Below are 23426 nucleotides of genomic sequence, written 5' to 3' on the forward strand. Positions count from 1 at the left end.
ATGTAGGCAAGAAAAAATGAAGCAAAACAAAGAGGAAATCTCAAAAAGCTATCAAAAGAAGCAAAGATGATCAAGGAAATAGTCAAGATGAGGTATGTATTCATCTATGTTTTCAGTTTAAAAGTCATGTCATCATATATATCAATGAACATGAGTGATGGCTCTAAAAACATGGTCAGGAATAGGGTTGTCTTAGGGCCTATTACAGTGGCACGTGCGAAGAAAAGGAGGTTCTCTCTGTTGTCATAACAACCCTCCTATTACAGTCACAAAAGTTCGTTGGTTGGGCTAAGAAAGGAGTGCCTATTAGGCCTCTCACTCAAGCGAAGAAGAAGACCACACAAACGAAGGAAGGAGAGCAATCTAGCATCAGTTTCTTGAAGGAATCCCCTCACACGTGCGAAGAAATAGGGCCACACTATTGTTACATCAGAACTACAACTATATCTCAAGGAAGAGCTCGATTGTAAGAGGGATAAGGTACTCTTCATAAGGGAAGGAGTCTACTAAGGAACAAAGAAAAATATCTCTTCTAGTGCAAGCATAACTAGGGCTGCTATTAGTTGCCGGAAGAAGAACAAAGTGCTGGAAGGAGGAGGACGAAGTGCCGGAAGAAGAAGGACAAAGGCTTGACTTGTGCTTGGAGGATCTTCTTGTCAAGGGTCTAGGGTTTGGCATTTATCAATAGAAGCTTCAATAAGAGAAATTTCAAGAAGGGTTTTCCTCTCTAAGAGAGAGAGGTTTTGCCCTGGCTGAGAGCCAACATCTTGTGTTCTTGTCTCTTGTATTTTGGTAACTGTTTGATGAAGTAAGAGAACATACACTAATAATAATAAGAAGAAGATTGTGTTAGCAAGAAAAGTAAAAGTACTTCATAAATTGTTATCATTGCTAGAAGAATCTCATTATAACTTTGGTGCCCTAGATTTTTCAACAAAGAGGACAATGCTCTGGAAGGAATACATGCCAAGGGATACATGTCGATCATGGCTTCCAAGAGGTCTTCATCAAAAGGAAGAATAATTCTCTAGAAGGAACACATGTCAATGGACTCAATAGGGATAAGAAAATTGGGTTCAAATGTCCCCATTGAAGGGTTCACCATGTCACCTACTAGATCTAAGTCAAAAGAAGATGAGCATATAGTGAGAGGCTCATTTCTATCGGTAAGTGAATGCATGGGACTAGTTGCCACATAATTAACTCGTGGTGGGGTAGATACCACTTCCATATAAGGAACATTCAGGGATGTTGGATGGTTGGTAGTCGAATCAAGACCAATGAACAAAAGCTGGTCAATAGTCACAATGTTTCCATTGTGAGGGAAAGACATCACACGAAAGAGTGTGGACATGATAGCTTTCATGGCATAGACATAGTCTCACCCAAGGAGAAAATTGAAATCCAAGGGGCCTTGGACTACCATAACATCAATACAAACAATTTTACCTTCCAAGGTAATGGGTAACTTAGGAAGGATCCCTAAAGGTTTACTGATGGTTTTATTAAAAGCTAACAGATTCTATGTAATAGACACAAGCTGAGGGGAACCCAAAGCTTGCCAAGCGATTGAGGATATAATACTAACAGAAGCACCTTCATCTACATTTCTGTGTCACACATTTTTACCATAAGCCTTCACAATGATTTGGGAGGGGGTGGAAGAAGGGAGATGAAGCTCTGTCAGTCTATTCTAATCAAATGAAATAACCTCAATACTTGTAGGGGGTTCCGTAGGAACGGGTGAAATGCCCCCTTGTGCGGTGGAATCTGAAGTAACAAAAAGAACCTGAGTGGTATTAACTTCACTCTCTAAAGGGAGAGTGGGATTGACCAAAGATGGAATCAATTCGACCACTTGATCAACCAATGGTTCATCAACCTGAATGATATGGGTTTCACTCTCCAATGGAAGAGTGGGATTGATTGTACTTGGAATTAGATCAATCACTTCGTCAACTGACGATAGGTTGGGAGAAAGCTTACGATAACCAGTTGGAGGTTGTTGTTGAGAAACACTAGGGTTTGCCAACAATTTTAAGGCTTCATCCATGTGAGGGCAAAGGTGGGTTTGATGACTCCATTCGCATAACCTACAAGGGAGCTTGACTTTCCCTTTTTCCCCTTTCTTTTTGGAACCTTGATGGATCAACAGTAAATTGATGATAATCCTCAAACCATACTTTCAAGACCTTAGGAATACCAGGACAATTGATAAGGAAGTGGTCACCTTTACAAATATTGCAAGGTTATTTGGGCTTGTGATGGATGTTGGAGGTTTCACTATCAACCGTCACGGCAATGGTTGGTCGATTTACTCCTTTCTTATCTCGCTTCTTCTTCTTCATCCCTTTCTTCTTCTTCTTATGCACTTGGTTACTAGCATCAAGGCTTTTACCAAGCGAAGAAGAAGAAAGGGAGGAAGACATGTTGGGCAAAGAAGGTAAAGGATTAACATGAGGTAAAAGATCCGGTTGAGGTAAAGTAATTTGGGTATTTGAAACCAACGAGGTTGAAAACAACCATATCGGTAAAACTATCGCGAATCCAGGAAGACACAATGTAGCCATATAAGGAGGACCAACATTTCAAAAAACAAGGAAAATGACTAGGATCCCCATTAAATGGGGTTCCTTGATTGGTAAATTTCGGAACTGTTGCCATCAGATTCAACCGTAAGTCTATTGAAAAGTGAATTTTAGTTAAAAATTTAACAATCTTAACAATCCAAATTCACAATCCACACCTAAGGTCTACAAAAAGTAAAACAAGCAAATAACACGTGCTAATAAATCTAAGGAGTCAAACCATGCAAACAACCTTTTCACAGCGAAATCACTAGTTGGTGATGAAACCCAATGTCGCAGAGATAAATGTGAAAAGTGGATAGAGATAGAGTAGGGCGAATCAGTTATGTTGACAACTTTCTTAATGGCCACAATATGGTGCAAGTAACTTCACTTATGCCATCTCGAGTGAAGAATACCCTCCAAAAAGGTCCAAGTGAGTTTAGTCAATGTTTGTTCTAGGTACAGCTGGGACTTCTCCAGTATGGTCGCCAATTTGTTATGGCAGACGAATTGTTCTTGCAGACAAGAACGTTCTCCCTACATTCAAAGACAAGTCTTGAAACAAACAAGAAAGTAACTGTAAACTTTCCTTAGTCTATAACTGAGGCATGATATATAAAATGTTCAAGACCTCCTTAATCTATAACTGAGGCATGATATATAAAATATGCAAGACCTCTTACCTTTCTATGAAATGCTTGTAGATGTCCCCTGAATGCTTTCAAAAACCCTTCTTTGTTGCTTCAAGAGAAGATCTGCATAGACAAAACCAGACAAAGAGTAAAAGCATAACATAGATAAAGATTGAAAAACAACATATGTAGAAATTGCAACATAGCATATATCATAGCATGAATTCAATACCTCAATTACAAACTGTGCAAAAGATCAAGGAGCTTTGCAATGATCGTCATAACAAGTGCAAATAGGAAAGAAACAATTGCTTGTATTAATCTTGAATAAGAAGGAGCAATACAATCTTAGCCTCTTCCCAATAGTCTCCAATCCTTCCTTCAGTGATAAGCTTCCAGGCCCAATCCAGCAGTATAAGTTTACATTCAAAAAGTCTCCCTCACCCTCTGGTCTGTGTTGAATTTATAGGCCAAGAGGAGGAGGTTTGAGATCCTCTTCTCAAGGGATGAGATCCATAAAGGGAGGGAGTTTCATTCATGAACCAAAGGATGACGCCCAAGTATGTAGAGGCTTGAGGCCTTCAGTTGGGAAATATTCCTCCAACAAAGCTTCTAGAAATTGCTTTTTATTTTTTACCTATGTTAAAGGTTTGCGCACTTTTCAGTGGAGATAGAGCGCAGGATTGCGTAGACCATAATGCTCATAACTGTTTTTGCGCAGGTAGTGGCTAGGACAAGTGCGCAAGTACTTGAAAACAGGGTTTAAAGCAATGTAATCTAGGATTCTTGTTATCTTTGGGATTGACACAATTTTGCTTCCAAGATTGCATGGGATTGCTTCAGAACAATTCATTGGATTGGCGGTCATTTGCCTAATGGTGACAAAATGACGTGTAACAATTAGACAAGGCCTCAAAGTGATTACATTATATATTGATAAGAGCTTAACATGTCACTTATGGGAAATGAACCTGGGTGGGGAGGATAGCAACATTCCTTCCAACCACCCGATATATATATATATATATATAGCAAACTATAAGATTTTTACTGGAATTGCATTCAATGAAAATATTCACCATTCTGAGCGATGACTCCAATTACCAAAATGTGAGAGGAGTCAGGACATAGTTAGCAGATATATCATCGTCGACGAAGGGAGAATGAAAATTGTGCCTTCTTTACAAGGTTAATCATTGTTAATTTTTATAGACAAAGTAAAACTCAACGCAAAAAAGATGATGTGCCAAGAAGGGCCAGAGACATATCTAAGTAAATTAAAGGTCCCAGTACGATAAATTGCGTCCTAGACCAATGAGAAACTCCTCAAAGCATCCTGTGAATGTGGCTGGTGCAGTAGTGTGCACATGTCTTTGTGGGCTTCAGTGTGGATTGTGTGACAATGTCAGGGATTTTCCTATAGTTTCTGGTTTGAAGGTCTTCCTGTAATTTGGGTCAGATATCAAATCTGACTTATTTCTATCAATGGGTTTGGTTAATTGATTATCTTTATTTCTACTGAAGTTTGTTTCTCCATGTTTCTAAAATATTCATTATAGATTTGTTTATGTTAAATTGGACACGGATGTTGTGTTATTAGACAAGCAGTTTTTAGTAGGTTCTTAAGAATTCTCGTATCATTAACTTGAACAATTATTGAGTGGTCGATCTTTGTAGTTATTTGTAAGAATGTTTTTCTTGTTTACTAAGTTATAAATGTTTTAAAACTCTTTGGTTGTTCAAAGTATTTATAACGACAAAAACAAGTGTTTTTCTTGTAAGTTATAAATGGTTTAAAACTTTTTGGTTGTTCGAAGTATTTGTAACAACACTCCTTGTTTTTGGCACCTTTTCCCATTGTCAATCATTTTCCGAAGTACTAGATTCAAAATTTTATATTTTCAGTTCTTCTCTTCACTGGATTAGGAGTGTTGAGGATCTCATCCCTAATCTTTCAGCAGAGATGTCTTTTATAGTACTTTCTACACACTGTAAGCGTAACTTTCCAAAAAAGTAAAAAAGGGAAAGAATTGTTTGTTATTTCCAGTGACAAAATATTGGTCATTTATATAGACTAATATATGTGTTTTCCAGATATTGTAATCATTGATTTAATTTATTTACATTGTGTTTATTGAATATTCACTCCAATGCCTCACCTTTAAAAGGTCGAATGAATATCTTTATAACCTGTGGTGATTTCACTAGTTGAATTCTGAACTGGGCAAAGAGCTATTCTGACATAGTATTTGGATACAGTTTCTTGATGTGATGTTACAGAGAGTAAAAGAAGAAGAACGTCTTCGTCTTGCTTCGGGGCTTCCTGCACACAGTTCCAGTAATCTCCTGAGAAAATGTGGATGGAATCAGCTAGATAGTCACTATCATGAAAACCTTGTGAATCCGGTGTCAAATTTCCTTGCTGAAGATGGTTCTTTTGAGAAAAGTTTTCCTCTTTTAAGCTATGGTCAAATTGAAGATAATACTTTGGAAAATTTGAATTTGGATTGCTCCTATCCCAGCATAAAAACTGGAAAAGATTCAAGCAGATCACCACCACCTCAGACTGTAATTCCAAAGGCAGATCCAGATGCTGCAAAGTGTGATTTTTCCTTGGACAATCTTACTATTAAAGAACTTCATGAAACTTTCAAGGCAACATTTGGGCGAGAAACCTCTGTTAAAGATAAACAGTGGCTGAAGCGGCGTATTTCAATAGGGACAAATGTGAGTAAGAAGACAAATAAAAGAAAAGATAAATTCAAGGTCTGGGAAGAGTCTTGTTCAACAATTTCCCGATGATTCTGATAACGTACAGGTGATTAAGAGTGAAGTGGTAGTGGATGGTTCTGTAGAGGCGGTAGCCAGGAAAAGACCTCTTGGCAGGGATTCTTCCACCACTTTGCTTACAGATTTTGTCCCAAAAACAGAGTTTGAATTGTCAAATGATGAAGTTCCACTTGGAGAGGAGACTGTAGGCAAGCGGATGCGAAAACCGACTCGGAGGTACATTGAAGAGTTGTCAGATGTAGATTCCAGACTGAATAGTGGAAAGCCTACAGTTGTTGAGAGAGATTCAGACCAAGGATACACACCAGTAAAGTCTCATGCTAGACCTTACTGGAATGAATTTGAGAGAATGGCATTGGTGTTTAGGCAGGATTCACTTGGCGGCTGTGGTATCCAAGTTCCATTTGTCCTTAGAGTACGGAGAGGACGCCCCAGGAAGAATTGCAGTTCACTTCTGGTATGTGTTTCTGGTTTTTGAGCTCCTGCTTTACGACCTAGACAGAATAGTTTGAAGGAAAACTGAATCACAGCATTATTAAATTGTAATTGCTGAATTTCTATTTATTTCTTTGTACCTTTCATAATCAATGCTGGTAATGGAGGGAGTTACTGTATTCCCTCTTGTTGCTTCTGATAACCGTTTTTTGTTTCCACATGGTTAAACTATAGAATGAGAAGGTTGGGAGTATATTTATACCTTCAAAACAAATTTTCACATTTTACTTTCAGATAACACTTCTTTGCATCTTTTGTAGTATGTGGGTTTTGCAAGTTACCATGGAGACAATGCAGTATTCAACTTTATGTATATCCGAAATGTTGTGCATGTTTGGCGAATCTAGTCATGTTATATAGTTGTAGAATTGCTTCTAGAGTAGACACAATTCTGTTAGCTATGGCGGCATGCACATGTCAAAGGACAGGCATTGCTAACCTTTGAATTGGTTTCAAGGACAGCCATTGCTAGTATTCACATTAAAATTATTACAGTATGTTGTAAACTTTTGTATAGTGTGGAGTTGAAAAGCCTTCTAAAAAATAAGCCTATTGAAACATTGCCACTTTCTAAATTCTTACGCCATTGACATTTCAGATGCTGTTTTTTAAATAAGAGAAATTTTTATAAAGATTCAGAAACATTACAAAGCTTGAATTAGACAAATGAAGCAATTGTCCATCATATTCATTATGTTAGGCGATTTTACAGCTTTTCCTTTTGCTTTTACATTTATGTCTACATCTAATACTGCCTCCATTAAACTGGTATTTTTTCTTTCCTTCAAAATCTTGGTGCCATCAAGGAAACCTACCAAGCTAGAGCAAATACATGAACAAACTTTAGAGAAAGGGTTTGACAAATGTTGAAATTTGATGTTCTATGCTGAAAGAATTACTTATTATGAATCTTCTTTCTGGTGCAATATCAGTTAAGCATATGCACAATAGAAAACATCCAAGAACACAATGAGACACATATAGTTTAGGTCCAATGACCAGGGCAAAACCCATGAGGGGAAAACCCAACCAGATTCTTCTTCTATTAGAAATCAATTGTTCAACAGAGAAACATAATACAATGAGATATCAAGAGAATGAGTAAGTTCACCCAAATCTGAACTAGCTGTAGCAAGAAGATCTCTGGTAGCAGCAGCTGATGCAAACACTGAATCACTTTGGCTCACCAAGTTCTGCTCTTACTCTCCAAGTCTCTCTCTCTCTCAATCCTTCTCTAGTCTCTCCAACTCTCTCTTTCACAAGTTTGAATTCTCCTTTCACAATGCACAAGTAAGGAGTGAAGATATGAGGCACATATATATAGGAGGAGCAACGAGTTCATGTCATAAAGGAGGAGTAACTCACATGCCTTGAGGAAGAGTAACATATGCCAATTTAGGGAGAGGTATGAATGCCTTGTAACTCATGCCATAAAGGAGAGAGGTACGCATGCCTTGTAACTCATGCCATAAAAGGAGAGAGGTATGCATGCCTTGTAACTCATGCCATAAAGGAGAGAGGTACGCATGCCTTGTAACTCATGCCATAAAAGGAGAGAGGTACGCATGCCTTGTAACTCATGCCTTAAAGGAGAGAGTGTAACATATGCATTGAAGAGTGCGTAAGAGGAATCTTTTATGACAAATATTTAATGAGTGTAAGCGAGTGTAAGAGGAGTGCAATGAATCCATTAAGATAGAGAGAGTAACGCTTCATTAAGGTGAGAGAGAGTTACGAGTGCCATCAAAGAGAGAGAAAGGTGCGAAGTGGCAGGATTGAGTGCCAACTAGGAAAGATGACATGTATTTCCTTTTTGATAATAATATTATTGTAGCATAAGGATAATAATAACATTAATGATAATATTGATGATTAAATAAAAAAATTGATCAATTAAGATTGATTAAGGATAAGTTAAGTGATTTTCCATCATCTATACTTGATTACCAATTGAAGTAAGGTGGATTACTATTTTTGGAAAGTCATGCTTGGAATGATAGACATGACTTTCTATTTTTAGAAAGTCACTCTAGAATTGTCAGAAATGAATTTTTTTTTAAGGAAATTCATCTCTTCACTACCAATTTTCAACAACAAAGACCACATCTAGAATTTTGTTGGCTTCCAAAATCTTGTTTCTCACATTGGTACTAAGATATCATTGAGGAATAAACAAAGTTTAGTCTTTGAAGCAGTAATTCTTAAAAGAATGAAATATATCTGGTTGCATGACTTGTACTTGGAATTTTTCTTTGGCTTCGAAATTGTTGATGATGGACCGTCTAATCTTATAGCTACTAACTCAAGTTGTTGTCCAATTCCTCATTGCATAAGGTGTCTTGGCTTTCTTCGTTGTCAAAAGATATGTAAGGGCTTCCACAACATTCATACCTTAGAGAATACTCTCCTCCCAACTAGTATTTGCCATCCAAGTTGTCTACTTCAACTTCACGTTAGTAGACTCATCATTTCATGTTGTGATCTTTTGCCTATACGGCCCCATGTGTGTGTTCATTTTGCCACAATGTTTGACCATCTTGAGTCACTCAACAAGCCTGTGGTTATGTATATCGCACTTTTCATCTTTTATGGCCTAGATTGCTACATCATGGCTCATTTGTAGTTCTTGTAGTATTGTTCCAATGTCCATAATGCCTTCTTAAAGTGAGGTGCAAGCATATGTTCTAGTGGAGCCATTGCCTCCAACGAGCCTCAAAATAAGGGAGACTCCTTGGGTCCTTGAATATAGGGATATTTACTTGCAGGATGTGGATTTGTAGAACAAAGACTATTCGATTACATTGCAATTTGGGCTCGGATTACATACTTATTACTAACTTGGATTGGTGTTGGCCATCTCTGGTGCATTAATGAGCCATTATGGGCCATTTTTCTGATTTGAAGTTTGTCCAACATCAAATCAACTCCAAAATTTGTGATTAAATCCTATTGATCATTGTCTTTTCTTTGTTCATGATGAAATTTAATTCTCCTATATGACTTGGCATATTGTGGGATGCTATAATGACTATTCTTTGAATATATATACACTGGAGGGGTGAGATTCCCCTTGTTACCACCTAAACTAGCATCTAAGTGGAAAAGCATAGTCTAAAAATGCAACCTTGGGTTAACATTTAGGAGTTGTATAATGGTCACCATATTGCAACTTCCTCTTTACTTTTGGCCGTCTCTTTAGAGGCCAAGGGGGGTATCCCTTAATTATGCAATGATTATAAGTCGAGCCTAGGGAAGCAAATCTTTTCTATGATTAACAAAATATGCAAATATTTACTTCAATAATAGAGAACTAAATCCAATGAAAGATATAGCTTGGAGCATATAAAGGGTTCAACACTTAGTGAAGTGATGCTTCATACAAGCTGATTTAACCTTAAAGAAAATAAACATACATCACATAAGTCCACTTAGATGCCAAAGCAATGAAGAATTAGTGGACTAAATTTAAAATATGGTTTATAATGCTTAGTGAAGTCAAATTTCTGGATTTGAGCCTTAGTGGTGAAAACACTTGCTCAAACTCTTTAATGATGTAAAATTAAACTTGAAGAGATGAATTACAAATATGTTTAGTGATATGTAAGATTTGTTTGAAATACTAAGAGGGAGGTGAATCAATATTTCTCTTCAACTAGTTAATTTTAACTTCACAGAGCATTAATTGTTATTAGCATCAGATAAACATAAAGCAGTCATCAACACCATTCAACAATGCACAACAATAAAGACAATGCACTAGATATTTTAGGTGGAAACCTTTTCGAGAGAAAAACCATCGAACACTTATTAATATTTGTCTTCAATAATTTACATCAATTAGGAAGCTCCAACTTCCAATATTTTGAGCTCCAATTGAAGAAGGCTCCAACCCCCTAGTTTACCAGCTTCAATTGGAAGGACGCTCCAATGCCTTGGTTTACAGGTTCCAATCTAAAGGATGCTCCAACACCTTATTTACCAGCTTTCGGCGGGAAGGATGTCCAACGCCTTGCACAAACTCCAACCTGCCCTAGCACCACATTGCCACCTTGAAGTTTTTTTAGGCTCCAACCTAAAGGAGACTCCACTCTCCTGCCTTGCACCACCCTGCCACACTACTTAGCAAGCTACCACTTGCCCTGAAGGTTGCAACCTTCAGCTCACCACATTTCAAAATTTTTAGATTGGATCCACCTGTGCTCAAAATTAATACAAAAAAAAAATCACAACACAACTACTGCTCAACAATTAAATCTGCTGCTTCTCAAAATTTTCTCAACATATCTACATTAATAAACTTCCAGTCCTGCAATCATGCAATCTATAACTTGTACCGTACAACTTGCAACCGAAGCTTGCAACTACAATCTTTATCACTTTCACTGCAACTTGCATTAGTAGCTCTGCTCAAGATATGTATGTTTCTCTGCATTTGCTCTCTCAATATATTCAGCAGTACATAAAACCATTAACTTTGTTCAATAACTCTGCTCAACCTATCGGCTTAGATTAATGGCAAGACCTCTGCTCCTAAGTTAACGGAAATGCGGGTCTAACCTCCCCGAAATGCTGTTTGACGTTTCAAATCCGGAAACTGGTACAAAACGCCTAAAAAACGGCATGGATCCGTATCTGTAGCGTTTCAGAATTTCAAAAATGGCGGGTTAGAATTCGAGAATGTCTTTTGTGATTTTTTTGTAAAAATCATTTGTTTCCTCTAAATTTTAATACGTTTTAGAATTTACGGAAACAGATCCGGCCAAAACAAAAAATATTTTGATTTTTCAAAACGGATCCGCCAAAAATAAAAACGTTTCACGATTCTGGCCACCAGGAATGATTTTCCAATTTGATTTTCACTGTGTTTTTTTTATGAGGCGACGAACTTTTAGGTTAACCGATCGACGATAACCTTTACCGAGCCGACGTCCTTTTGTCATTTGCCTGGAGCTCGCGAGCCGACTGTGATTGTGGAGTGAGCTTGCAAACGACTATGCAATGTGAGTGTGGAGCCCTCACCTTGTGAGCCGGACTGTGAGACTTGAGTCACGAGTGTAGAGCCCTCAGACCACGAGCAACTGTTAGTGTGGACTTGGAGCCCTCAACCTGCGAGCAACTATTAATGTGGACTTGGAGCCCTTAGACAGTGAGCCGACTATGTCACTGTGGGAGCCTGAGCCGATCCTGAGAGCCGAGCCTAATAGTGTAAGTAGGCCATGTTATCATCGTAAGCTTGCAAAGGTTCTCAAATGGTTCTCAAGAAAGCCTTCAATTCATTCTTTTTCCTTGTAGGTTAGCAAGGCTAGACGTGACTCCTAAAACTACGAAGATGCTTTCTAAATTTTGATTGTTGGATATATGCTAATTATTGAGTGGTTGCATGTAAGGTGACACAATTCTTGTAGAAAGTGCATATGGGAATTTGTCACTAGCATCTTGCTCAACTTTTGTAATCCATTCGTTACATTAGTCATGAGATAGACCACAATGTATATTCCTTTCATGAACCTAGTTTGTATAGGGACTGATATTATCTTAAAGAACTTATTTTCTTTGTCCTTGCGCTGGTGTATTTATTATGTTTTCAAAGAAAGTTGAAACATTGACGAGAGTGATATTCTTCTGTTTATCGATTACCTCTTGATCTCCTTGTTGGGTGATGGCTTTGGTGTTATGTTATTAAGAGTGCGGCTGAGTATTTAGTTTCCTAAAGACTTGTAGATTTATAAAGAGTAAAATCTGTTGTAGTTGTAGCTGCTTTGAAGTGTTGGCATGGAAATGCCATCTACCCTTGCTGTCTTCTTGACATCTTTATTCATCAGAGCCTCATGAAGATGTTGTGGTGAAACCTGATACAAATGAACTAGTTGTGGCAATACATGGAAATACCTATAATAATGGATGATTAAGTTCAAGGCTCATTTTGGCATGGCGATAAGTATAAGTCCATAGAAACAAATTGCTAGTTGTTAATGTCAAGTAATTTTTCTTGCACCTTTGTAACGACCAAAAGTCGTATACGTAACGAAAATATTTAAAATACTTCATAAACAAAGACATCCATCATAGGATAGTAATTGTAAATTGTATATTGTATAAAGAATTGATGTAGAATGATTACAAATGAGAATGAAGGTCTTGTATATATAACCAGGTAAATACCCTTTCATGAACAGGCATGTCTCTAAGACATGCTTTTTCATTATTAACTAACTAACCATTAGTTAATTTACTTATTATTTATTATTATATTTATATTATTATGATTATTATTTATTATCTATTTTTACATAATTTATGTTCATAACATTGCCTTCCCCTTCAAAAAGCTTTGTCCTCAAAGCTTGTTGATGAAAGGACTTGAACTCTTATCTGTTGTGAATGTCTTCTCTTCTCGGGACAATCATCTTTGTTGATACAAGTTGATATGATCCTTGCAGTGATATATAAAACTGTTGTACTAAGAATGGATCAGACCATCCTAGATTCATCTTCTGCGGAATCAACTTTTGTGATGAATTGTTATCGTGGGACTAGATTCTGCAGACTTTAGTATTTTTGGAAACATAAACTTGTCGTTTATTTTATGAGTGGTACCGGTACGTAGATTGATGGGAAAGTTTGCTCTTGTGATTTGAATGTCGATACATAGTTCCTTTGGTTGGACTTCCACTTATCATGTTAGTGGTTGATTCTTGATTTTCTTTAGGCGATGTTGTTGTTGAGTTGGCGACTGAATCATCACTTGGAATGTTCGTCGTTTGAATGGCAGCCCCTAGGTACGTCTTTACTTCAGTAGAATTGAATTTGCTTGAACTATGAGATTAGTGGAATCGATGTTTGTTTCTTCTTCACCAACTTGGACTACTACATCTAGTGATTTTGATGCTTCTTTTGCGACAATTTTTTCGAACCTATTCATCAATGATTTCTTATCGTCCTTAAGTTTTTTAATTTGTTTGAGCAGATTTTGGTTATGATTTTTGAGACGTAAGCATTTCTCATTTTTTGAGTCAACTTTATTTTGGCCTTCAAGTTTCTCGTCTTTTAAACACTTGATTTGTTCTAATAATTTTTTGTTAGGGTCTTTTAAGCATAAATTCTCCTCTTCTTTCTTTGATACTTTTTTTTCATTTGTGCAAGAAGATTTTCATTATGGTTCCTTAGATGCAAAATTTCTTCGTTGCATTCTGTTAATTTTGCATGAAACTGCTCTACGAGATCTGTTGATTTGGGGTAGCATCGAATGTGCTGTAGCCACGATATTTGGTGGAGAGGTTGGGGCACATAAAATCTCCAATACCCATAAAGGGTTTGGGCAGATTCTAAACAGATAAAGAGATATTAAAATAATTAATATTTTTAATGGAGTCCCTAAGTCTAAACTTAGGGAAAATAAAATATTAATGTGTATTAATATGAATTTGTGTTAGAGTGGTCCAAAAGACATGGATCAATCAAGATCTAATCTTAGCCGTTGATTAGGGACTTAATCTCGGCCGTTGAGATGTCAATAGAAAAAGTATAAGAGGAGGCTTGAGGGGCACTTGGAGAACACACAGAGGGAGACCAGTCAGTTCAATTTTTGGAGCGGGGTTTGCTAAGAAATTGAACCAGTGGTCTGGAGAGCAGTCAGGAGGCAACAAGTACGGAATAGAGAGACAAGAGATCAGTGCAGAAGAGGTAGATGCAGAACGAGAGGAAGCCACGCAGAGGCAACAGAGACTGCGCAGAGATAGAAGGGCTTGCGTCATCCATGCAGAGGCTGCAGGAGTGATGCAGAAGCCCAGAGAGGCTGTGCAGAGCCTTAGTAGGTTGACGTAGAGGGTTTCAGGTTGACGCAGAGGGTTTCAGGCTGTGGCAGAAGTCGGTAGGGCCTACGTTGGCTTTAGAAAAGTGTTGGAAGTTTGTCTATTTGTGGGTAAGCCAGTTTGGCACCCTGTTGTACAAGAAAATTGCTGAATAATAAAATCCTCCCTTGCTGCACCGGTTTTCCCACATTGGGTTTTTCCGGAGACATTAGTCCAAAATAACTGTGTCAATGTGTGCATATGTTTGTTTCTGTATTACGGTGTGATATCTGCAGCAGTATTTATTTTAATGTTTGTTGAAGTAATTTCATGAATAACTTATGATGAAATAAGTAGGAAAAATAAATCAGTTGATGTAGTGATAGAATTTTGACATGGTATCAGAGCAAGTAATCAGAGACAAAAATGGAAAATCAGTTATGGGTAGAGACCACGATGCAGAGACATCCACCTTAGGGTACTCACGCAGATTTTCAGAAGATTGCACAAGAGAGAGAGATTTCGATTTCTCTATGTTGGCTTCCAGGTTTGAAGAAGAAGTGGCGTGCATGACTAGTGTTGCATCATCAGAAGTACGGTATATAGACAGTGGAGCCTCGTGGCATATGACGGGAATCAGGGAGTGTTTCTCAGAATATCGAGAAGAGAAGATGAACTTTCAGATCACCATGGGGAACAAGGCAAAGTGTACTCCAGTAGGAAAGGGTACCATAGTTTTTCAGACAGAATCGGGAGAGCGGTTCCGTGCCACAAATGTGCTGCATGTGCCAGGATTGGGGATGAACTTACTTTCCGTGTCATAACTACAAGGCAAGGGCTATGACGTCTACTTCATGAAGGAAAAGGTCTACGTCAAACACCCGAGCTGGAAAAAGAAAGTGCAGATTGGGATCAAAAGTAATCGGTTGTACAGATTACAACTAGAATCTCCAATGACACTAATAGGTAGTCATGGGGACAAAGACTTGAACGAACTATGGCAGAGAAGGATGGGTCAGTTGCACCATAGAGCTCTGAGAATTCTCAGGAGCACTGTAACAGGAGTTCCGGATTTGAGTACGGAATGAGATGATGTATGCAGGGGATACACTCTAGGAAAGTATGCCAAGGCGGGATTTCCTACGAGCAACCACAGGGCCAAGAGTGTACTAGGATTGATACACTCAGATATCTGCGGACCTATGTCCATCAAAGCACTCAGTGGTGTCGAGTATTTCCTTACCTTCATTGATGACCACTCGAGGAAAACTTGGATCTATTTTCTGAAAACCAAGGATGAGGTTTTCTGTCGATTCAAGGAATTCAAGGCTGAAGTGGAGAATCTGACAGGTAAGAAAATAAAAGTCTTGCACTCAGATAATGGTGGAGAATATGTTGATAAAGACTTCATTGATTATTGCGCTAAGGAGGGCATCAGAAGAGAGTGGACAACTCCCTACAATCCGGAGCAGAATGGGGTGGCAAAAAGGAAAAACAAGACTATTGTAGAAGCAATTAGGGCCATGCTGTATGATCGGGATATGCCAAAATTCCTGTGGGCAAAAGCATGCAACACAATTGTCTTCGTTCAGAACAGGTCTCCTCATCGGGCATTGGGCAAGATTACTCCAGAAGAAGTCTTCACTGGGAAGACTGACTTTAGGATATTTGGGAGCTTGGCATATTGTTGCATACTCGAAGAAAAGAGGAAGAAGCTGGATCAGACTGTAGAAAAGGGGTATCTGGCAGGATATAGCGAGAACGCTAAGGCATACAGGGTCTATCTTCCAGAGAGCAGGAAGGTAGTAGTACGACAAGATGTAAAGTTCATGGAGGATAGAGCTTTCAGAAGATCTCGCTAAATGCCTTCCAAGGAGCAGTCGAAAGAGGATCTGTTGGTCATGCCTCTTCAACCAACAGAAGTGAAGAATCCTCCCTCAGATCAGGAAGATTCTTAGGATGAGGAAGAGGAGCGAACAAAAGCACTTGTTGGCAGAGGAAGAACCACTAGGGAACTTCGTTAGATTCTGCGTGATGCAGAAAATTTCATCGTAGAGTCAGGGAACAGTAAAAGGGAGCGAAATAACCAGACAGGTATTAGGCGTTAGTAGCTCAGGATGGAGAGCCTGCCAACTTCAAGGAGGCAGCTCAGCATCAGGTTTGGCTAGATGCGATGGTGGAGTATAACTCCATAATGGTAAATGATGCCTAGGAGGTGGTGTCAAGGCCTCAAGACAGATCTATGGTAGGTTCAAGATGGATCTACAAGATCAAATATGCTGCGGACGATAGTATTGAAAAATACAAGGCCAAGTTTGTGGTTAAGGGGTATGCTCAAAAGGAAGGGATTGACTATGAGGAAACCTTCGCCCTGGTTGCCAGGTATACATCTATTAGGACTGTCACACAGTGATATCTCTTGCAGCCCAGATGGGATGGGGGATCCATTAGATGGATGTTAAGACGATATTTCTGAACGGGGTAATAGAAAAAGAAGTATACATTGAACAACCAGAGGGCTTTGAAACTCATGAGAAGAAGTCTCATGTATGTAGATTGAAGAAAGCCTTGTATGGGCTGAAGCAGGCACCAAGAGCGTGGTATGGTCGAATAGATGGCTACTTGCAGAAGATGGGGTTTGTCAAGAGTGACGCAAATCCGAATCTCTACTATCTGGTCGTAGAGAGCGAGCCACTTATCTTAGTATTATATGTGGATGATCTCTTCCTGACAGGATCATCCAGACTCATTGAAGACTGCAAGAAAAATCTAGCCACAGAGTTCGATATGAAGGATCTGGGACGAATGCATTATTTCCTAAGGTTGGAAGTTTGGCAACAGAAAGGAGAAATCTTCCTTGGGCAAGGAAGGTATGCTACAGAAATCTTGAAAAGGTTCAGGATGGGAGACTGTAGACCTATGGCTACGCCAATGATCACCAACTGGAAGAAGATTGATGCATCAGAAGATAAGGATGTCGATCCCACCCTATACCGACAACTCATAGGGTCCCTGATGTATCTAGTCAATACTAGGTCAGATATTTGCTTACATTGTGAACACCCTCGGTTAGTTCATGGTGGAACCAAAGAGGGCTCACTGGGCAGCAGCCAAGCACGTTCTCAAGTATTTACAGGGAATAGTTGGTTATGGGGTCTTATACAACAAGGGGAAGGATATCAGGTTGAGTGGATTTACTAATGCAGATTGGGCAGGAAGTTCAGTGGATTGGAAAAGTACCTCTGGGTACTGTTTCAACATTGGATCAGGAATAACCTCTTGGTGCAGTAGGAAACAAAAGTCTGTGGCTCTGAGCTCATTTGAGGCAAAATATATGGAAGCAAGCACAACTTTGTGTGAGGCCATATGGCTTAGAAAATTGCTGGTAAACCTATTCAGAAGAAATATGGAGGCGACCAGGATCATGTGTGATAATCAGAGTTCCATCAAACTCTCTGAGAATCCAGTATTTCATGATAGGTCAAAGCATATTGATATCCGGTGTCACTTTGTTAGAGATTGTGTCCAACGAGGAGTTGTATGGTTGAGCTACACTCCTAAAGGGGAACAAGTGGCAGATATCCTCACCAAGGCCCTTGGAAAGTCAAAATTTGACTACTTTAGGGAAAAGATAAGGATGGTAAAGAACCCCTTTCAGAAGTAGTGTGTTAGCAGCACGAATTAAGAGGGAGTTGCAGTGAAGATGCAATGTTGGGAGAAAGGACCAACAACAGCACAGATGCAAAGGGAGTTGCAGTGAAGATGCAATGTTGGGAGAAGGGACCAACAACAACACAGATGCAAAGGAAGTTGCATTGCGGATGCAGTGTTGGGAGAAAGGACCAGCAGCAGCACAGATGCAGAGGGCGCTGTCGTACAGATGCAGCAGTGGCAGTAGTAGAGTCATGGGTAGTAGTACAGGAGGCAGCAATGCAGAGGATGTTGGGCAGGAAGGCCTAGCATCAGCGCAGGTATCGATGCTGGATGATCAGAGTAAATACTCAATGAGGAGTATTGTTAGAGCACAATTCTCGCTAAGAGGGAGTGTTGATTTGGGGTAGCATCGGATGTGCTCTAGCCACGAAATTTGGTGGAGAGGTTGGGGCACATAAGATCTCCAATACCCAGAAAGGGTTTGGGCAGATTCTAAACAGGTCAGGAGATATTAAAATAATTAATATTTTTAATGGAGTCCCTAAGTCTAAACTTAGGGAAAATAAAATATTAATGTGTATTAATATGAATCTGTGTTAGAGTGGTCCAAAAGACATGGATCAAGCCAGATCTAATCTTAGCCGTGTATTAGGGACTTAATCTCGGCCGTTGAGATGTCAACAGAAAAAGTATAAGATGAGGCTTGAGGGGCACTTGGAGAACACACTGAGGGAGACCAGTCAGTTCGATTTCTGGAGTGGGGTTTGCTGAGAAATTGAACAAGTGGTCTGGAGAGTAGTCAGAAGGAAGCAAGTACAAAATAAAGAGACGAGAGATCAACGCAGAAGAGGCAGATGCAGAACCAGAGGAAGCCACGCAGAGGCAGCAGAAACTGCGCAGAGCCAGAAGGCCATGCGTCATCCACGTAGACGTTGCAGGGGTGACGCAAAAGGCTAGAGAGGCTGTGTAGAGCCTCAGTAGGCTGACGCAGAGGGTTTCAGGTTGTAGCAGAGGTTAGTAGGGCCTACGCTGGGTTTAGAAAAGTGCAGGAAGTTTGTCTATCTGTGGGTAAGCCAGTTTGGCACCCTATTGTACAAGAAAATTGCTGATTAATAAAATCCTCCCTTGCTGCACCGGTTTTCCCACATTGGGTTTTTTCGGGGACATTAGTCCAAAATAACTGTGTCAATGTGTGCGTATGTTTGTTTCTGTATGACGGTGTGATATCTACAACAATATTTATTTTAATGTTTGTTGAAGTAATTTCATGAATAACTTATGATGAAATAAGTAGGAAAAGTAAATCAGTTTCTGCAGCGATAGAATTTTCATAAGATTTTATATTTCGTCTCTGAGGTTTCGCTCTTTTGTTGAAGTTTTGCGATTTCTTCCTTTAATTCTTTAATTTGTGCCTGGGCGCTATATTGATATTCTTCATTTCATATAGTCATTTTGAATGCTAAACCCTCTATTGGACAACATTTGTCACGCCATCTTGATTCTTAACTATTTTATGGACAACTTCATGCTGGCTCTCTTCCTCAATTGGGTAGTAAAATGTATGTGCTCACTACTACATGCTCAAAAAACAATAAATCCCTCCTCTCTATGAGGAACACTGCCTGCTTTACACAAGGAAATAGAAGTAAGAGCATTAAAATTTAACAGTGGTTTTGAAACGAATTGAAGGTTTGTAACTTGTTTTGAAATACATATTTGTCAATTTTATTTTGCAGTTTCATTTACATCATCATGATGGCAACTTCAAGTTCAGCGATTCGTGAACTAGAGGAAGTGGAACATGAAATTGAATCTGCCCCTAAAGTTGATCTAAAGTCACCACTTTGGAAATATGTAACTATTGTTGGGAAGATCCAAGGAGGAGGATCATTGGCATGGGTTTGCAGTGAGTTTAAAAACGTATATAAGGGATCATACACATGGGTTAAAGCACATTTACTTAGGTTAAAAGGCAATGGGGTTCGAATATGCAGTGGCCCACCTAAAGAGAATGGGACAGATGGAAATGGTTTAAGCAAGACAAAACTTGCAAAATATCGAAATGAACAAGACGAGCCAGATGCTAAAGCAAATGAGGCAAATTCTGCCTCTCAATTAAAACACCCAACAAGGTTGGGAGCATTTTCATCAAAGCCTCCACTTCATTCTCATGGAATTGTTGGTTCAAAGCGGTCTAATTTGGGACTGCTTGAAAGGAGTTTTAATAATGATGCTCGAGAGACGACAAATGCAGCTATAGGTTGATACATTTATGCAAATGGCCTTCCCTTTAACCTTGTGCGATCTCCTTATTGGGCAAAGATGATAAAAGTAGAGAATGAAGCCCGAAAAGGGTTGAAGAGCTCTGAATTTGAGAAGGTCCGCACCACAACGTTGAGTGCTGAAAAGTTAGATTTGGAGGCTAAATTAAGCCCCATTCGTAATTCATGGCGCATTTAAGGGGTATCCATCATTTTTGATGGATGGAAAGATCAAAGGAATAGGCCTTTGATTAATGTGATTGCTCAGACCCCAAAGGGGACAATGTTTTTGAAGGCATTGGATTGTGAGGGCATATGAAAGATTCTCAATTCGTTACTGACATCTTGATTGAAGCAATTGAATTGGTGGGGCCAGAAAATGTTGTCTAGGTAATAATTGAGAATGCAATGGTGTGTAGAGCAACAGGGCTAGTTATTGAGGCAAATATCATCACATCTTTTGGACCCCTTGTGCTGTACATTCATTGAAGCTCATGTTGAGCAAGATGGGGAAGCAAATTGAGTGGATTCGAGTTATTTTTGAAGAGGCAAAAGAAATTCAATCCTTCATCCAAGGGGTATGAGCATGATGTGTGAGATAGAGTAGTGGATATCCCCCTTTAAGGTAGGGAGGTTCATTGCCCCCCAGGATTTGGGACAATCATGGGTTGTGATATGATGAAGGAGGCTCATAGAGCCTGTAGGAACCACGGTGATGACCATGATGATGGGTAGAGCTCATGTATTGGCTTTTGCCCACGTGCTAAATGTGTTTGTCCGAACCATCTTTTGCATTTTGTGGTACATTTCCTATTGAATGTGGCCAATTATGCTTTTACTTTTCTTTTTTGCTGCATTAACCTCTGGGGAATCATTCCAGGCCTGGCCCAAGGTTGTGGGCAAGGGGAGGGGGAAGGGTAACCTTATGTGGACCCATTGGAGGAATGTGGATCCAAGTGGGAGAAGAGATGAATGGGGTTATACTAAGTGGGAAGGGGGCAATATATGTGGATGAGGGAGCGGGACCATGCAACCAAAATCAAGGTTTCCCATGAAATACCATCCCTAATGCCAAATGGTCAGTAAAAGAGATCCTACGGGACTAGAATTCAAGGCTAATATCCAAAAGGGGTTTAGGGGAGAAGAGCACAAACCTAACCCATTCTTTTTGTCGAATCCCCCCATTAATCCATGCCCAAAAGTGTCCATTATAAGCAAACTACAATACTCAATTACCAAATGACAAGGCATACCTTTAGGTTTGGGAGGCCCACCTTCAAACATACGATCATGGTAGATGGGTGAGGGACCACATGGCTGGCTCAGGTGGTGGAGAAATGGCACAATGAGCTAGTTGGTGGCTGCAAGGGGTTGCTGGCTGCCGGCTGAGAGCCATCTTGGAGAAATTTTTTCTCCTAGGGATATCACCCAGAAAATGGTGGGTAATAAGGAACATTTAGGAGAAAATTTTTCTCCCATACACACTACCCATAGGTGGTCAATGACATCTGGGTCCAACTGGGACATGAGCTCTTGGAAAAGTGTGCGAAGCTACTGGAACGAGAGGTCATGAGAACACCAACAGTCTCTTAGTTACCGTAGACCTGTTACCTGCACATACAAAGATTAAGCACATGGTGCAACATGTTTTTGTGGTGTCTTATGATCACCCATGCTTAGTATTAGGCCATAAAAATCAACAGGAAAGAAAAGATATGCAAATTCAATCTAAATGCAACTTAATCTATGATGAGAAATATCATATGATGTTAGTTCTAATGAGAAAATCAACATGTAGTGCATCCTATGCTAACATGCATATAGCAAGGCTAATAATAAGTGTAATCATAAAGGTAGTGCAACCAACATATCATCACATCAATATACATATGTATGCCAGTATGATTACTCATGTAGAAAATCCCAAATTGAATGTGGACATAGTCACATGGAGGATGAAGTGGTGGGAGGTGGGAAAACATAATCTCCATTCGAGGTAAAGGGAAGTCCTAGGAGAAAGAAAATAAGTCAATCTAGAAGTGTCGGGCTTTCCTTATAAGTACACAATGGTGGAATGAATGATCACTCTCAAGAACTCCTTATCACAATCATTGTTTATAATATTATGCTTTGTAGATGCCACAAGGTTGTGATGAGAGGGGAATGAAGGGTGAGGGAAAGAGGGAGTGCAACAAATAGGTTAATCAAGGTGATGGTTATATTGGAGAGGGGAGGTCATGGAGTGATCAAAACCCTGAGGGTGTGTCCAAGGAGGTAAAGTATAATCAATGAGGGGCTCTTCCTCTACACTATACTCGGAAGGTGGAAGGGCTCACAGACACTTGAGATCATATGACAAGGGGGGAGGGAATCACTTGATGAAGTCTTGAGATGATGAGCAATAGAAAAGGGCAAAGGGGAAGGTGAAGTCTCAATGGGATCCCTTTCTTGAAAATCCAACTCTAAAGGCTCTAGTGATTTGAATATACTGCCAAAATCACAAGGAAGGTAGGTATGAGCATGGGCCTCATCCTATGTTGCACGAAACTTCAAAGAGCCCGGCGTTTCGGGTCATACCCGTACTCGTACCCGAAACTTTGAAACTTGGCCGAAACTCGGTTGAAACTCAACCATCATGTAATCATCTATTAGAGTTAATATAGACTTGTTTTTCCTATCAAATTGTCATCTATGGGTCTTATTCCTTTTTTTCTTACAAGATAATGTGTTATTCACCTATATATATATATATATATATATATATATATATATATATAGATATATATATATATACATATGACGTTTCGGCCTACGTTTCCATTTTTGGGAGGTGACGTTTCTAAACGTACATGTTTCGTAAACTCCGAAACGATTTGGTGTTTCGTGCAACTTAGGTCTCGTCAATCCTATCATTGTTGGTATCAAAGGTAGAGGCTTCCCAAAAAGGAGAATCAATCATTTCCAATTGCTCCCTTTCATGCAAGGGAAAATGACAATTCTCCTTCCCAAGGGTACCGATGGATATGTCATCATAAACAATGCTCAGGAGAAAAGGAGAACCACTCTCAACCTCATCCTCCTTGTCGATGTCATAAATGGATGCACAATCAAATTGAGGACCAAAAGTTTCCCATTTCTCCTTTTCAATATGGAAATAATCTCCAATGTCATTTTCCAAGGGGCTAATGGGATCACCTTCCTCAAGGTTTTCAAAAGGAGAATCATCAGGAGTAC

The 23426-nt window shown here is 39.3% G+C and overlaps 1 pseudogene across 1 annotated transcript in view; it reads left to right on the forward strand.

Moving 5' to 3' along the window:
• LOC149186350 (uncharacterized) overlaps positions 1 to 23426 on the forward strand; it is a 181289-nt pseudogene that overhangs the window by 119768 nt on the left and 38095 nt on the right. Inside the window, exon 4 of the transcript XR_016255693.1 lies at positions 5462 to 6449. The product of XR_016255693.1 is annotated as an uncharacterized LOC149186350 (transcript). The remainder of the gene's footprint in view (positions 1 to 5461; positions 6450 to 23426) is intronic.

Source organism: Pinus tabuliformis, chromosome 3_1 (assembly GCF_031772625.1).
Source record: "Pinus tabuliformis cultivar Carrire ecotype Pingquan chromosome 3_1, CPIR1, whole genome shotgun sequence".
Classification (NCBI taxonomy): Eukaryota; Viridiplantae; Streptophyta; class Pinopsida; order Pinales; family Pinaceae; genus Pinus; species Pinus tabuliformis.